General features: G+C 42.3%; 1 pseudogene; it reads left to right on the plus strand.

Moving 5' to 3' along the window:
• The first annotated feature begins 11,275 nt into the window (after positions 1-11,275).
• On the plus strand, positions 11,276-18,568 carry LOC105491082 (CMT1A duplicated region transcript 15 protein-like protein; annotated as a pseudogene).
• The last annotated feature ends 118 nt before the right edge of the window (positions 18,569-18,686 follow it).

Below are 18,686 nucleotides of genomic sequence, written 5' to 3' on the forward strand. Positions count from 1 at the left end.
TTATCATTCAAACATCTTTAATAAGTAGGTCAGAAAGAGAAGAATGTTTTCAATGTTCAAACAAACTAAGGATACATTCTAGGTCCAAATCGCCAAATACATGAACTTAGTTTGTAGTCAGGCATTCAACTGCTTAATTACAGTCCACCCAGAACACACATTTTATTCTCAGTTCTCATTTAAGCAGGGCATTGATAACGCATATTTGTCTAACGGCAAGTTTGAGCATTAGCTTTTGATAGCATCTTAACCCAATTTGACATTTCTGTGTGCTTCAGTGTCCAGACAAGCATTCTCCAACACGTTTTCTTCTGCCGGAAATGTTCTGTATCTATGCTATGAAATATGCTAACCACTACCCACATGTGGCTTTTGAGAACTTGAAAAGTAGCTAGTGTGACTAACCGAATTTTTATATTATTGTAATTAATTTCAATTTAAATGTAGTAGCCATGTGTGGCTATTGGACAACATGCCTCTGGGTCATTACCACTGGTATCTACATAGATGAGACAATTCACAGAAGCCTCACACTTTACCCCATTCTTCTTAACGTCAAAGCATGGGGCCTGCTACTTCACCTGTCTACACTTTTGAGTTATCACTCATTTTTTACCCTAACATAAGTCAAGGTAGATAGTATGCCAAAAATTATAGAAAACTAGTGACAGGCCAGGCCAGATGGCTGTAATCCCAGCACTTTAGGAGGCTGAGGCAGGTGGATAATGAGGTCAGGAGTTCGAGACCCGCCTGACCAACATGATGAAACCCCGTTTCTACTAAAAATACAAAACTTAGCTGGGCATGATGGTGTCCACCTGTAATTACAGCTACTGTGGAGGCTGAGGCAGGAGAATCCCTTGAACCTGGGAGGCGGAGGTTGCAGTGAGCTGAGATCACACCACTGCACTCCAGCCTGGATGACAGAGTGAGACTCTGTCTCAAAAATAAAAAAGTAAAGAAAAATGAAAACTAGTGACAAAATCAGTAACTTAGCAGTTTTCCTTGAACTCTTCGATGTGATCCAATAAATAATCTTGTGGGGGTTTTTTTTGTTTTTTTTTTTTGTTTTGTTTTTTCTTTTTTTTTTTTTTTTTTGACTGAGTCTGGCTCTGTTACCCAGGCTGGAGCGCAATGGTGTGATCTGGGCTCACTGCAACCTCTGCCTCCCAGGTTCAATTGATTCTCCTGCCTCAGCCTCCCGAGTAGCTGGGATTACATAATCTTGTGGTTTTAGTTTGATCTCTGTGTGTTGATTTTATTATCTTTAAAATGATAACACTACGAAGACCTACTTCATATTATTTTATTTTTTTGAGACAGGGTCCCACTCTGGCACCCAGGCTGGAGTGCATTGGTGCTAACAGGGCTCACTGCAGCCTCAACCTTTCAGGTTCCAGTGATACTCCCACCGCAGCCTCCCAAGTAGCTGGGACTACAGGTGGGTGCCACCAAGTCCGGCTAATTTTTATTTTGTTTTAGAGAGACAGGGTTTCACCATGGTGTCCAGGCTGATCTCCAATTCCTGAGCTCAAGAGATCTGCCCACCTTGGCCTCCAAAAGGGCCGGGATTACAAATGTGAGCCACCATCCCCCACCCTCTATAATTTTAAATTAGGCAACTGAAGTAATGCATTCATCATACCATATCATGTTTTATAAAGCATAAAGTCAGGATAACAAGGTGGTTAAGAGCATGAACTCAGAGGTGAAATCATTCTGGAAAAAGTTACTTTTGATAAGAAGAGCAACACATGGAATAGAAGATAAAATTTGAATTGTTTGCAATGTTTTCATTTTTACAAAAATGTTTATGTTTGCATTTAATGTGAAGGGGAAATTTCAAAAGAACTATTTTAAATAATACAAAATATTTATATCATCACTTTTTTTTTTTTGAGACACAATCTCGCTCTATCACCCAGTTGGAGTGCAGTGGTACGATCTCAGCTCACTGCAACCTCCACCTCCTGGGTTCAAGCAATTCTGCTGCCTCAGCCTCCCGAGTAGCTGGGATTACAGGCGCCCACCACCATACCTACCTACTTTTTGTATTTTTAGTAGAGACAGGGTTTTGCCACGTTGGCCAGGCTGGTCTCAAACTCGTGACCTCAGGTGATCTGCCCAGCTTGGCCTCCCAAAGTGCTGGGTTTACAGGTATGAGCCACCATGCCCGGCCTATCATTACCTTTTTGATTATTAAAGGGTTACATTAAAATGATAGGATTTAAAATATCATTTAAATTATTCAAATTGTTATTCAAAATTTGAGAAGGAAATACTGGGCTACAAAATAGGCATTATTCTGTAAGTTCTGTGTCCTGCTCTGAGCATAAGTGGTCTGACATTAGGAAAGTCAATAATTACCGTATAGTACTTTCTCTTTAAATACTGCAAATAAATAATGTAATTAAATGTATCATTTAATCGTTACATGTGGTAAATCAGTCACACACACACACACACACACACATAGTGAATTTACCAGATGCATCCCATCAGTCTGACAAAACACTCAGGATTAATAAAACATGTGTGGAGACCTATTCTTCAAAGTAAAATTCAAGTGGATATGGATATATTATCTTTTCCTTTGAAACTAAAATTAAGGTAATATTATACCTTTTAAAGGGATAATCATGCTAAGTTTTAACTATGAGAGTATTTCTATCATTCACTCTTGTTGCCCAGGATGGAGTGCAATGGCACCATGGTGGCTCACCATAACCTCCACCTCCCTGGTTCAAGCGATTCTCCTGCCTCAGCCTCCCGAGTAGCTGGGATTACAGGCGTGTGCCACCAGGCCCGGCCAATTTTGTATTTTTAGTAGAGACGAGGTTTCTCCATGTTGGTCAGTCTGGTCTCAAACTCCTGACCTCAGGTGATCCACCTGCCTCGGCCTCCCAAAGTGATAGGATTATAGGCGTGAGCCACTGTACCTGGCCTATCTTCATTTTTAAAATAAAATTTTATGCTATCTTTTAGTTTATGTCCCTATAGAATAATCTTGATCCATATACTTTTGTTATTACAGGCAGAACAGGATAAACTTCCTCCCTCTGGAATAAATGCCATGACCACTGCTCTTTGAGCATTATTTTTTAAAATTATTTTTTAAACAGAAATGTATCTAATCTACAGTAACCAAATTCCTTTTCAACGTAACCACATTTCTTTTAAGTGAAAAATTCAATATTACCTTCTGTTATCAAGAATTCTCCGAATACAAAACATTTATTTTTTTAACTTTAGAAGAAATTGAAAATATCTAGATGTACTAATCTAAAAATACAAGCCCTGGGTTTATATGATGTTAACATGTCTTCCAAATTTTAAGGAACAGGTATTTAAATGCCATACACTTTGTTTTCAAATTTGGAAAATGTTTCAACCTTTTGACTGGGCATGGTGGCTCATCCCTATAATCTCAGCACTTTGGAAGGCCAAGATGGGAGGATCACCTGAGCTCAGGTGTTCTAGACCAGCCTGGGCAACATGGTGAAACCCCATTTCTACAAAAAATTACAAAAATTATCCAGGCATGGTGGTACCACCTGTATTCCCAGCTACTTGAGTGACTGACAGGCGAGGTTTGCTGGAGCCAGAAAAGTTGAGGCTGCAGAAATTAAAGTGTCGAGGTTAACCGATGGTAAATATTTAATTTTTCTCTTAAGAGAAATATTGGTTACATTGAAAAGAAAGTTGCTCAATGTAAGATAGATAAATTTCTGTTAAAAAAAATTTTTAAATGAGCCTTGTTAGCACCACTGCACTTCAGCTTGAGTGATAGAGCAAAACCTGTCAAAAGAAAGAGGAAGGAAGGGAGGGAGGGAGGGAAAGAGAAAGAAAAAGAGAGGGAAGGAAGGAAGCGAGGGAAGGAGAGAGGGAGGGAAAAAGGGAAAGAAGGAAACCAAAGAAAGAAAATGTTTCAAGCTTTACAGTAGCAAAGCCACTCTGTAATGAATAAACTACAGAACCAAAACAAAATCGGATTCTACTGACCAGTCTAACCAACAATATGATAAACTTCTGATTCGAATATCAAAAACCAATTTCAATAATAAATATATGGTATGAAAACCCCACAAAGGTCAAGTAGGAGGTATTATACTAAAATGAAATTATGAGTTGAGAATAGGAAATCTACAAATCTAATCAAACAAATTGAAGATTTATAAGGAAATTGTACTGCCAATGTATAACTTGGCAAGCTATTCAGTGGAACACAAAGATATTATTAATGAAGTTGCATATATATTTTTAAATATTTTCGTTGAAAAGGATTTTTTATGCTGGGCGCGGTGGCTCATGCTTGTAATCTCAGCACTTTGGGAGGCCGAGGCAAGTAGATCACCTGAGGCCAGGAGCTGGAGACCAGCCTGGCCAACATAAGGAAATGCTGTCTCTACTAAAAATGCAAAAATCAGCCCGGAGTAGTGGCACGTGCCTGTAATACCAGCTACTGGGAAGGCTGAGGCAAGAGAATCACTGGAACCCAGGAGGTAGAGATTGCAATAAGCCGAGATGGTGCCACTCTATTCCAGCCTGGAAAAAAAAGTGAATTTTTAAAACTGAGGACGTTAATAACTTGAAAAAGTATTCAGGGATAAAGAGAGAAAAAATAAATTCAGATTGTTGCTTACATATATAAATATATTTTAAAAGATAAGCTTTTTTTTTTTATTCCTTGAATAAAAGGAGCAGATATTTAAATTCCGTGCCTTTCATTTTAAAATTTAGGAAATGCTTACAACTTCCCACACTGAAATTTATACTAACACAACTAATATAATCTATTGATAATAAAATAAAATAAAACAAAAAACGGAATTCTCTTGACCAATCTGTTTTCTTGATTTTTAAAAGTCTAAATGTATACTCAAAGAAAGAAAACCATTAATAATTGATTCTCTTATTCGAAAATATTTACTGATCATTTACCTTCCACTAAGTGATCTCCAGCTCATGGAGATACATCAGTGGAAAAATATATAAAGTTGCCCAGCTTCGTTAAGCTTAAATTCTAATCAGGGAGAAAAGTAATTGGTCAGTGGGTTTTTTTTTTTTTTAGACGGAGTCTCTTCTGTCTCCCAGGCTAGAGTGCAGTGGTGCCATCTCGGCTCACTGCAAGCTCTGCCTCCTGGGTTCACACCATTCTCCTGGCTCAGCCTCCCGAGGAGCTGGGAGTAGAGGCGCCCACCACCACGACCGGCTAATTTTTTTTTTTTTTTTTTTTTGTATTTTCAGTAGAGATGGGGTTTCACCGTGTTAGCCAGGATGGTCTTGATCTCCTCACCTAGTGATCCCCGCACCTGGGCCCTCCAAAGTGCTGGGATTACAGGCGTGAGCCACCGCGCCCAACCTGCGCAGTGACTTTAAAACAGGAGTATGATACGTCTTGGAATTCTAAAAATTCCATACTGTGGTTGCTGTGTGGAGACTGGATTGAAAAAAAGGGCAATGATAAAAGCTTAAATTCATATAGAATATGGCTAGCCTATAATTTTGAGGGTCCCTGAAATAAGAATATATAATAGTTCTCAGGCTGGGTGCAGTGATTCGTGTCTGTATTCCCAGCACTTTGGGAGGCCAAGGCAGGTGCATGTCTTGAGGTCAGGAGTTCAAGACCAGCCTGGCCAACATGGTGAAACCCCATCTCTACTAAAATACAAAAATTAACTGGGCATGGTGGCTGGCGCCTATAGTCCCAGCTACTCGGAAGACTAAGGCAGGAGAATGGCGTGAACCCGGGAGGTGGAACTTGCAGTGAGTGGAGATGGCGCCACTGCACTCCAGCCTGTGCAACAGAGCGAGACTTCTATCTCAAAAAAAGAAAAAAAAAAAAAACTTGTATTATTGGCTTTTCTATAAATAGCATTTGGACTTATAATTCAGACACCATAGAATAATATACCAAAATATTTTGCTTCCTTTCTCTTCTCTTACCAGATAATTCTCAGTTTCCTTTTCTTTTCAACTCCTTTTTTATACTTGTTTTTTTTAAAAAAAACTCTGCACATTTCCAATCTTAGTATTGCAGAAACAAAATATGTGGTCAAACCACATATACAGGAAGAGTTGAATTATATCCAAGCACTTTTTATATAAACAATTCCCCATCACTTTGTTTTGTGATTGTTTTATATAATCGAATGTCTTCCAGATGTACATCCCAAAGCAGTGGTTGTCAAGCTCTGCTGTGTTGTCTAATTGCATCAGAATTATCCACAATTTTAATGATAAATACAGATAAATCGGCACAACTCCCGATTTATGAAATCAAAATTTCTGCCGGGCATGGTGGCTCACGCCTGTAATCCCAGCACTTTGGAGGCTGAAGCGGGCAGATCACGAGGTCAGGAGATCGAGACCATCCTGGCTAACCCAGTGAAACGCCGTCTTTACTAAAAAATAAAAAAAAATTAAAAATTAGCTGGGTGTGGTGGCAGGCGCCTGTAGTCCCAGCTCCTGGGGAGGCTGAGGCAGGAGAACGGCATGAACCCAGGAGGCAGAGCTTGCAGTGAGCCGAGATCGTCCCACTGCACTCCAGCCTGGGCAACAGAGCGAGACTTTGTCTCAAAAAAAAAAAAAATTTTCCAGAACCCAGGAATATGCATTGAAAAAAGTCTCCCTCAGGTGATTCTGAAGTGATATGTGGTCTGAGTTTAGAATTCAAGGAAAATTACCTTCCTTGCCCTCCACTTGACCCGTATATCCACATGTCCTCTTCCCCTTTCCCATTCTGCTCTCTCTCTTTCTGCACCTCCGTCCATCCTCTCTTCCCTCCACTTCTCCTCATCCAGATCCGAAGCCCTTTCTCACCAATTCTCCTAAGACTCCAAATCGTCAGTTGCCTCTAAAGTTCCCTCTGTTCCATGAGCAAGTTATGTGGGCATATGTAGAATTTAAGCCTGGGCCTAGCTGAATCAAAGGCTGAAATTAAAGATTTCCCTAAACCCAGAGGGGACCAGCAAATACTTATAGAAGGTTATAGATTTCCTATGAGTGCAGATGGCTCAGGGTGACTGGATGCTATACACCAAATCTTATTGTCCCCCTCAAATTAGTGTGTTAAGATCGAATTCCCTATGTGATGGTCTTTGGAGGTGGGGCCTTGGGAGTCGATTACGACATGAAGCAGAGACCCCATCAATGGGATTAGGCTCAGGCCTGTAATCTCAGCAACTTTGGGATCCGAGGCAAACGGATCACCTGAGATCAGGAGTTTGAGACCAGCTTGGCCACATGGTGAAACCCAGTCTCTACTAAAAATGCAAAAATTAGCCAGGGATGGTGGCAGGTGCCTGTAATCCCAGCTACTCAGAAGGCTAAGGCAGGAAAATCGCTTGAACCCGGGAGGCAGATGTTGCAATGAGCAGAGATTACACCCCTGCACTCCAGCCTGGGTATCAGAGTGAAACTCTTATCTCAAAAAAAAGAAAAAAAACTATGAAAGCAGGGGATAAATTGTACATACATGCAAACATCAGTGTCATGACACCTATTTATCAGGATTTGAGAAATTAATTAATTTGGCTGATTTTGAGCCACAGTCATTGGATAACTTGATTCCATTTAAAACAAGGGAGGATTATTTTGGGTTCAACCTATTCTGCTTTTCTAACTCTTCCTTTCCCACATTCTATTCAAAATGAATTTGACATTGCAAAACTGGCTTGTATCATAATGGCTACTATGCTTTAAAATAGGGTAGGTGCTTTGGGATCTTTGGAGTTTTAATGTACAAACCATTCATAATTTATCCGCAAAGCTGAGTGTGGATTGTTTTGTTCTACATCCCCTGATCTGAAAACTGACCAGAAAAGCTATCACTGAGATAAAGCAGGCACCCCACTTAGGGGCCTCCTTCCTCCCACTCTCCAACAAGCCTGGAAATAAAGGAAAATCTTGAGTTCCTTCAAGGGAGATTCCAGGCACCTAGCTCACCCTCAAAAGTAATGAGCAACTTGATAAACAAGAATGTAATAGTAGCTTAAAACAATAGCCAAGGTAGTTAGAGTTGTGAGATGTTTGGTTCCCTATAGAAACTAATGGTAACATCTTAACACAAGTCCCTGAGTTGTTTTTCAGAAACCTGAAGCCCCACCAAATGGATCCCTTGGCATGCAGACCTCAGATAAGGGGGAAAGAGAGAACTGAATTCTGAACTCTGTTCTTTCTTCTTCCTTTTTTTTTTTTTTTTTTTTTTTTGAGACAGAGTTTTGCTCTGTGGCCCAGGTTGGAGTACAGACGGTGGTGTGATCACAGCTCACTGCAGCCTTGACCTCCTGGGCTGTGGCAATCATGCCATCTCAGCCTCCCAAGTAGCTGGGACTATATGCATGTGCCACCAAGCCTGGCTAATTTGTTCCTTTTTTTTTTTTTTTTTTTTTCTTTAGACAGAGTTTTGCTCTTGTTGCCCAGAGAGAGTGGCTGGAGCCGTGGCAGAGGAACATAAATAGTAAAGATTTCATGAACATTTATCAGTTCCCAGATAATACTTTCCTAATTTCTTACACTTGTCTTTATTTTAATCTCTTAATCCTGTTATCTTGGTAAGCTGAGGATGTAGGTCACCTCAGGTCCACTGTGATGGTGGTGTTAACTGTACAAATTGATTATAAAATGTGTGTTTCAGCAATATGAAATCAGTGCACCTTGAGAAAGAACAGAATAACAGCGATTTTAGGGAACAAGGGAAGACAACCATAAGGTCTGACTGCCTGCGGGGTCAGGCAAAAAGAGTCATAGTTTTCGGCTTGCAGAGAGCCTATAAACGGATGTGCAAGTAGGACAGATATTGCTAAATTATTTACCTAGCAAGGAACATTAATATTAAGACCCTAGGAAAAGAAATGCATTCCTGCGGGGAGGTCTACAAATGGCCGCTCTGGGAGTGTCTGTCCTATGCGGTTGAGATAAGGACTGAGAAACTCCCTGGTCTCCTGCAGTACCCTCCAGCTTACTAAGATTGGGAAACCCCAGCCCTGGTAAATTTGAGGTCAGACCAGTTGTCTGCTCTCAAATCCTGTTTTCTGTTAAGATGCTTATCAAGACAATATGTGCACTGCTGAACGTAGACCCTTATCAGGAGTTCTGATTTTGCCCCGGTTCTGTTTCCTCAGAAGCATGTGATCTTTGTTCTCCTTTGCCTTTTGAAGCATGTGATCTTTGTGACCTACTCCCTGTTTTACACACCCTCCCCTTTTGAAATCCTTAATAAAACCTGCTGGTTTTGAGTGTCAGGTGGGCATCACCATCCTACTGGTATGTGATGTCACCCCCGGCAGCCCAGCTGTAAAATTCCTCTCTTAGTACTCTTTCTCTTTATTTCTCAGACCGGCTTACACTTATGGAAAATAGAAAGAACCTACATTGAAATATTGGGGACAGGTTCCCCCATATCTGGGTGCAGTGGCTCATGCCTATAATCTTAGCACTTTGGGAGGCCGAGGCAGGTGGATCACCTGAGGTCAGGAGTTCAAGACCAACCTGGCCAACATGGTGAAACTCCGTGTCTACTAAAAATACACACACACACACACACACACACACACACACACACACAAATTAACTGGGTCATGGTGGGTGCCTGTAATCCCAGCTACTCTGAAAGACTGAGGCTGGAGAATTGCTTGAACCCAAGAGGCAGAGGCTGCAGTGAACCAAAATTGCACCATTGCCCTCCAGCCTGGGCAACAAGAGCAAATCTTGTCTCAAAAAAAAAAAATTAATTAATTAATTAATTAAAAATAAAAATAAAAGCTCCAGAACATTGAAATTATGCAATGTCACTTGGTTTTGAAGAATAACTGTTGTATGTTGAATCTGCATATAGCATACATTTTTCTACTTGCATTACAAAGTTCCTGTTGAAATAAGAAAAACTTTGGCCGGGCGCAGTGGCTCACGCCTGTAATCCCAGCACTTTGGGAGGCCCAGGCGGGTGGATCACGACCTCAGGAGATCGAGACCATCCTGGCTAACACGGTGAAACGTTGTCTCTACTAAAAATACAAAAAAAAAAAAAATTAGCCGAGTGTGGTGGCAGGCGCCTGTAGTCCCAGCTACTCGGGAGGTAGAGGCAGGAGAATGGCATGAACCTGGGAGGCAGAGCTTGCAGTGAGCCGAGATCGCGCCACCACACTCCAGCCTGGGCGATAGAGTGAGACTCTGTCTCCAAAAAAAAAAAAAAAAAGAAAAGCTTTGAGGTTTAAAATAAGTCTGTTTGTGGATTATACCAATTATAGATATTTAAAACATAAATAATGATAGAGGAAAAAGGGATAGACAGTGGGGTGGGGTGGAATTTGAGGTATTTGTAACAGTTTTCCCCTGTCTAAATCATCTATTGTTTGAAGTTAGTTTCTTTAACCTTTGTGATAGCACTAATGCTATATGGCTTATTTTTATCATTTTTCTTGAATTTCCTTTGAGTCCCCTTCTCCTATTACCAAAATTGCTTACTGGCCTGGCATAGTGGCTCATGCCTATAATCCCAGCACTTTGAGAGGCCAAGGTGAGAGGATTGCTTGAGGCCAGGAGTTCGAGACCAGCCTAAACAACAGAGTGAGACCCCCATCTCTACAAAAAGTTTTTGAAAAATTAGCTGGGTGTGGAGGCACATGCCTGTAGTCCCACCTACTCAGGAGGCTGAGGCTGCAGTGAGCTATGATCATGCCACCACATTCCAGCTTGGGCAACAGAGCAAGATCTTGTCCCCCTGGGGGGGCGGAGGGACCACTCACCATTTTACCGTTTCAACATTTGCTTCTTGTAGGAACATTTAATAGGTTAACCAGATTACACAGAGACAGAATTCTTTTTCATTACAGACAGAATTCAATGATTCAATGCTGTCAAATCCCTTATGTTGGAGGCAATTTTAAGAAAGAAAAAGAAAGAGTATTTCCCCCATGACATGGATCAGAGGCCCTAAATTGCAAATGCAGGAAGCATTGGCTATGCTGAAAGAAGCTCCTTGTCATATTCATAATTTCCCAGTGAGAGACAAGGTAGAAACTGCTCTCGCCTGAATGCATATGTCATCCTCAGTGCTACCTGTGAGACCACCAGGACCTTCCACAAAAAATGCTTCCACACTGACTCCCTCTCTTGGCCATCAGGCATAATGTAAGAAATTTAGCTTTTTTCTAACAATTCAGGGAAGCTGAAATCAAAGCAGACATTCAACTTCACAAATGATATATTAATCTGGGCTCAAATATGAAAATTATTATTATTATTATTATTATTATTATTATTATTTTGAGTTGGAATCGCGCTCTGTCACTCAGGCTGGAGTGCAATGGCATGATCTTGGCTCACTGCAACCTCTGTCTCTCGGATTCAAGCAATTTTCCTGCCTCAGCCTCTGGAGTAGCTGGGATTACAGGCATCTGCCACTACGCCTGGCTAATTTTTGTATTTTTAATAGAAAGGGGATTTCACCATGTTGGTCAGGCTGGTCTCGAACTCCTGACCTTGAGGTCCACCCACGTCAGCCTCCCAAAATGCTGGGATTACAGGCAGGAGTCACCGTGCCCAGCCAGAAATTATGTAATGATAAAACTAGATTTAAGTATATGGGAAGAAGAAAAGAACTGTTCATTTTCTTTTAGCAAATGAATACATTTAAGGCTGTGACTTGGGTCCTGCCTTGCCTGTGGATTGAGGTGAGATGTGTCCAGTGCTCCCCGCTACTCTTGCAAACAGGACCTAAATATTCTGCAGACATTTTTTCCGGCTACAGGTGATTTTCCATAAAAACATACTTTACTATTTAGGCATTACATTCTTAATGCCTTTATTATGTTTTCTTCTTCACAAATAATTACATTGAAATATAAATAAGTTTTCACCTTCTTTCCAGGTGTGCATTCGGACAGTCCCAGCTATTCAGGAGGCTGAGGTGGGAGGATCTCTTGAGCCTGGGAGTTCAAGGCTGTAGTGAGCCATGATTGCATCACTGCACTCCATCGTGGGTGACGGAGTGACCCCGGTCTCAAAAAAAAATAGTTAATTCTTTTCTTTTTGTTCATATATAAATTGTACATTTTAAAATATTTAAATATCATTTAGAGCAAATCCCCCTGTGGCATGTTTATGATTCCTGCTTTGGTACTTGAGACTCAGCCAGGTCTGTTTTGTCCTAAACGACCGCTGGGATTTTTATTGTTTTTTCAGCCATTTGTACATTGATTCTCCTGGTCATTTCTTTTACCCCTGTGTATAATAGCACAAACCTGGAAATGTTAGAGAAGACACATGAATGGGCATTTAAAATATGTTGAGAAGCACAGTAACTACTAAAACTAGCACAGCTTTCAAACAGATGATGATTAATAAAATTGTGACTTCTTATTTTTCAAACAGGAAATGCTGTGAATTTTAGTGCACTAAAAACCAATGGGTAACAGAGAGTGCAGCCTGACTGAAAGATTTTTAAATTTTGTTTAAAACAGTGTCATAGTATAGGAAACCAGAAAGAATTGGAAACACAAATGAAAGAAAGAGACTGCTCCCTGCAACTTTTAGCCATGAGAGTAACAGTCTACATTTAGATAGAAAAGGTTATGAGATTCCAAAAAATTCAAAGACAGTATTGAGTTTCAGAGAATAGTGGGATGTAACCCAGTCCTTGGTGGTCACCTGAACCACGTTATGATTGTTTTTAACATGGAAGGAAGAAGACTCTGCTCTCTTTTTAAAAACCTGCTGTTGAGCTGTGTACTCTCTGCCCCAGCTGATAGTCACAGCCTTGTCCTTACTGTGAGCAGAGTGAGGAACTGATCATCTCACTAGTGTGCAAGCTCTCAGACTTGTTCTTTACTAGAGTAGGTGCAGTCTGGGTGCAGTGATGGTTTCTTTCTGTGCCCAGAGGGCGGCTCCCTCCTTCACTGCCAGGACAGATGTCGGTGTGTGTTCTTCTCCTAGCCAGTAGGACAGATGCAGTCAGTAAACAAAACAAACACAGACACACACAGACACCTTCCTCGCTCAGCAACCCCGACCCCTGACAGCAGAGATGAATCATGTTACTCAAAGTAGAAAGTTGCCATCAGTAAGTGAAACTGACAAAAGGGTGTCTTAAAACACAATTGCTTTAAATTTAACATCTATAAATTAATATGGCTGGGCACGGTGGCTCACACCTGTAATCTCAGCACTTTGGGAAACCAAGACGGGCGGATCACCTGAGGTCAAGAGTTCGAGACCAGCCTGACCAACACGGAGAAACCCCGTCTCTACTAAAAATACAAAATTAGCCAGGCGTGGTGACGCATGCCTGTAATCCTAGCTACTGGGGAGACTGAGACAGGAGAGTAACTTGAACTGAGGAGGCAGAGCTTGCAGTGAGCTGAGATTATGCCATTGCACTCAAGCCTGGGCAACAAGAGTGAGACTCCGTCTCAAAAAAAAAAAAAAATTGCAGTTGATTATGGAGATTGATTAAGAAGTAAACTGCATAATAGAAAGGGAAACATGTTAATCAAAAGGAGAATAATAAATTTCATTGTATAAATTTTTTTTCTCCAAGTTAATATATAAAGGACAATAGCATACAATTAAAGGTGTTTGTTTTTATTCAAGAATGATTTCTTGTTTTTTTTAGGCAGAGTCTCCCTCTGTTGCATAGGCTGGAGTGCAGTGGCATGATCTCGGCTCACTGCAACCTCCACTTCCTGGGTTCAAGGGATTCACATCCCTCAGCCTCCTGAGTTGCCGGGATTATAGGTGCTGAGCCACCACACTCGACCAGGAATATTTTCCTTTTTTTTTTTTTTTTTTTTTTTGAGACGGAGTGTCGTTCTGTCACCCAGGCTGGAGTGCAGTGGCACGATCTCGGCTCACTGCAAGCTCTGCCTCCCGGGTTCATGCCTTTCTCCTGCCTCAGCCTCCCCAGTGGGTGGGACCACAGGCACACGCCACCACTCCTGGCTATTTTTTGTATTTTCTTAGTAGATACAGGGTTTCACCGTATTAGCCAGGATGGTCTCCTGACCTCGTGATCCGCCTGCCTCAGACTCCCAGAGTGCTGGGATTACAGGCGTGTGTCATCACATCCAGCCAAGAATATTTTCAAAAGCATATCTCTCAGGCTAAAAAAATTGAATTGAAATTGTGTGATCAAGTTTATAGCCTGAAGCAATTGGGTCTATTAAAATAGTAAGTATTCATTTTATTTCTAAGTAAAAGAGATAAATCAAAGGCCAATAAAACATTTCACTTGGGAAAACTTTCTTTTCAGATGGTTTTCATTCTGATTCTGCTGTTACTTTCAGATCAGTTAATACATAGAAGACGACTACAATTTTGTGTTCAGATTTAGAGTATAAACCAAGTTTCATTTCATTAACTAATATAGACCAACGGGTTGGTTAAGAAAGGAACCATTAATTTTACAAAGAGAGTTGTCCTAAACTGTGACCAGTTTTCCAGTACTTAATTCTTTTTACAATTCATTAGTTTTTTTAAATGGCAAATAAAATTGTATATATGTTGTGTAAAACCTGTTTAGAAATAAGCAGATTGTGGAATGATTACATTGCACTCAGGAACATATGCATACTTATTTTTTTGGTGAGAATACTTCTTGATTTTCAGGAATACAATATATTAACTGCAGTCACCATGTTGTGCAATGCATCCCTTAAACTTATTCCTTCTGTCTAACTACAATTTTGAATGCTTTCACTGTCTCCCCAAACCCCTGCCTCCCAGCCCCTGGTAACCTCCATTCTACTCTCTGCTTCTGTGAGTTCCATTGTTTACATTCCACATAAGTCAGATCACGTGGTAGTTGTCTTTTTGTGCCTGGCTCATTTCACTTAACATAATGTGCTCCGTTAACCTCCTGTGAATCCCTGTTTCTAACCTGCAATTGCTCTAAGTGTTTTCATTCCCTTTTCATGGTTTCTACTAAGAATTCCAGAGCTCAGCTGCAATGTTTTCACTCTTTTGGAAGTTATTCATTGTTTTTCTTTACTTCTTGTCCACGGACACACAAATAAATTGTCTGGTGCAAGTGCAGCGGCTATATGCCCTTCCTGTGAAGGCAGGCCGGTTTGACATCTATTAAGCAAATCCATCTCAGCATTCTTAACAGCTTTTATATTGTTTGATATCAAGCTCAGAAATTCAAAAAATATGCCTCTGTCTTTGTAAGACTACCAATGGATTGGAGAAGATTTATGTAATATTCAACCCAGCAGATAATGTATATAAAAATTACTTCATATGATTTAATGATCTTGAATCGATTTAACTGTTTATATGTCATACTTGGAAAAAGCAGGGCAATTATAAAATTTAATAATGGCTTCTCCATAAAAAGCAATAATTCATATTCTACTTTAAAAATCTTTTGTCTTATGTAGAAGAGTAAGTGGCATCCTAGTGGCACCAGAAGGATGTACTGGTGAGCTTGTGTAGCGGTCCCTAAGTTAACGCATGTTGCTTTATTTGACTGACACTGATGTTCCCATCTTAGCTTCCGGCAGTTACGTGGGCAGAAAACCCAAAGTTAGTAACTTTGAACAGTTCCATCAATGTTAGTAACTCAAGCGCCAAAGTGATGGACTAAACAGCCAGTCGAGTCAATCTCTGGTTCGCCCTCATGATGACAGAATGCTTTTAGGTAGCGAGGCAGTGCTTAGTCTCAAGGTAGCCTCCCTTCCCCTCATGCATTACCTGGTGTTTGTGTGCAGGAATGTGGATCCCCTATACATGCCTGGGGCTGTGGGTGTGGGGAGGTGCCTCCAGTGTGCTGGGGTATACCCTGGGGCCTCTGCAAGTGCCTGACCAATAGATGCTCCCTGTAGGCTTACAGTGTGGAAGTTGGCAGCTTCACCATAATCTGTGGCGTGAGCTAGGCCACAGGGAACATTTCTAGATGGTGTCAGCTATACATCCTCCTTACTCAGTGTCATAGGGGAGCAGCGACTCTCTGGAACTGTGGGATGCGAAGTAAAAGAATTTACCAAGACAGTTGTAGGTAAAGAAAGGCAGATTTATTGGACACCACAGAGTTTACATGTTTGTGGTGATGTGGGTGTGTACAATTATGTACAGTGCATAGTGCTTGATGAAAATAATAGATGCTGATGTTAATATTTTATGTATTTAATATCCTGGTTTTTTTCTTGTTATTTTAGAGTATATGCTTACTACTTTGTTTTTAAGTTAACTGTGAAGCAGCCTCGGGCAGGTCCTTCAGAAAGTTTCCAGAAGAAGGCATTATTATCAAGGAGATGACAACTCCATGCCTGTTACTGCCCCTGAAGACCTTCCAGTGGGACAAGATGTGGAGGTAGAGGACAGTGAAATGATGATCCTGACCCTGCTTAAGCTTAGGCGAAAGTGTGTGCTTGTGTCTTGGTTTTTAACGAAAACCTTTTAAAAGTGAAATAAATAATGAAAAAAGCTCATAGAATAAGGTTAAAAGGAAAGGAAATATTTTTGTATAGCTATATAATTTGTGTGTTTTTTTGTTGATCTGTTTGAGACAGGGTCTCGCTCTTTCACCCAGACTGGAGGGCAGTGGCACAATCACGGCTTACTGTGGTCTCAATCTCTTGAGCTCCAGAGATCCTCCCACCTCCCTCAGGAGGATGCCAGTCCTGCAGGCAGACATCAGGCCCCAGGTGGACTCTGGACTCAAGGTGTACACCAGGTCCGAAGTTGACAACCAGGCCCCAGATGGACACCAAGGCCCTAGGTGGACAGCAGGCCCATTTGAACAGCAGACTCATGTGGACATCAGGCCGCAGGTAGACACGATGGATGCCATAGGTAGACATCTAGGCTCCAAGTGGACATTAGACCCAAGGTACACAGCCAGTCCACAGGAGAACATCAGGCCCAGGTGAAAACTCAGGCCTTAGGCACACATCTGGCCTTAAGTAGACACCCAGGCCCCAGGTTGATACTCAAGTCCCAGGTGATCACCAGACCCCAGGTGGACACAAGACCTTAGGTGAACAACAAGACCCAGTAAGCCGTCAGGCCCCAGCTGGATACAGTCCCCAGGTAAACACAAGGCCCCAAGAGGAACATAGGCCCAAGGCAGACATCAGGCCTTCTGTGGACATCAGGCCTGAGGAGGACATCCGGCCCCCGGTGAACATCAGGCACAGGTGTCCAAGCAGGCCCTGGGTGGACATAATGGTGTCTAGGTAAGGAGGTGTCCTGGGGGGAGGGTGAGCAGTCAGCAGCCCAGTGGAATCCTGAGGAGGTCTTATGGAAGGAAGGGGCTGAGGGGACAGAACCTTAAAGAAGCGACCTCACTTCCTTAATGACAGACCCGAACAGAACTTAGAACTCTGGTAACCAGGTGCCCATATCCTAGAGTCAGCCCTGTAACCAGCTCACTTGGTAGAATACGCACAAGAGAACAATATGTTCTCGTGTTGCTTCCCCACTTCGAGAGGCTGCTGCTTCAGGAATGGAGGGAGTGAGAGCCTTTTCCGACGATGCTGAAGAAGGCTCATCCCTCACCCCAGATGCCTGTGGCCCTTTGTAAGAAGGCACGACCAGGTACTACAGGGCAGCGCAGGGCAGGCCCTAGCAGGCCAGGCCACACCAGAGATCCCATCGGGGCTGCATCTGCACATTGTCCTTGTCCAGGAGGAGATTCGGGAGCCCATGGAGGCAGAGGCACATGGTGATGTGGCCTGCAGTCTGGAAGACTTTGTGGGGGCAGTGTTTAGGGGCTGGAACTCCTTTAAATTCAGTGAGGTTGTTTCTGTGTTTGGAAATTCCAGTGGAAAGTGACTGCGGCTGGGGACGCTTTCTCCTTTTTCAGCTCCTGTTCCACATACAGAAATACCAGCACTTCCAGCACCAGCTGTTGAGCCAGAGCCAGCATGGGAAGAGCCCCCTCCAGAGACAGTGCTGGAGCTGGAGGGAGCTCCAGCCAAGGACCAGTCCAACGAGGAGCTGCCTGAAATTATGGCACCTACTGTAGCCACTGGCCTTAGCCCTGCAACTGAAAACGTGGCTGTAGAGAGAAGTCGGAGGGAGGGGGTGACCAGCACGGTCCCAGCCAGCAGCTCCCATGCTGCGCCTAGTCCTGGGCAGGTGGCAAACATGGAGGCAAAGACCAGGGTTTTGAGCCTGGGCTCCTCTACCCTGCCGGAGAGAGCCTTGTCTCATTCACTAGAGCTGCAGTCCTGCTGCTGCAGGGCCTGTTTATTCTACTGCTGCTGTTGGGGTCCATCTGTGTGCAGGAGGTGCTTAAGGGCATTAAAAGAAGAGTGGTTAGAAGAGTTCCAGTAGCTCCTCCTGCATCCAGAGGCGGCCTCCTCCTCCAGGCATGGATGTCTGTCTGCAACTGGGCATCCAGGCTGTTTGCCCCTGATGGGCTGCCCAGGACGGGCTCCTAACAGGCGGGCAGGGAGTGAGGGGATCAGGAAGCAGCTCCAAAGGGTACAGCAAACAAAGCTTTTAAAGACAGCACTTGTGCCCCAGGCTGTCCATGCCACCACCTGCCCTAGCATTTATTAATAGTGTTAGAATTACAAGTTGATGAAACTGTATATCAATAAACTTTTATTTCTGAAACTTCGCACCTTTTTGAACTCCCTAATGTTAGACGGTGTTTTTGAGGTGATCCTGAAAATCTTTGGTAGTTGTGTCTTTTGTTGTGGTTGTTTGTGTGATTGAATTACCATTGAGTCAACTGT

Source organism: Macaca nemestrina, chromosome 17, assembly GCF_043159975.1.
Source record: "Macaca nemestrina isolate mMacNem1 chromosome 17, mMacNem.hap1, whole genome shotgun sequence".
Classification (NCBI taxonomy): Eukaryota; Metazoa; Chordata; class Mammalia; order Primates; family Cercopithecidae; genus Macaca; species Macaca nemestrina.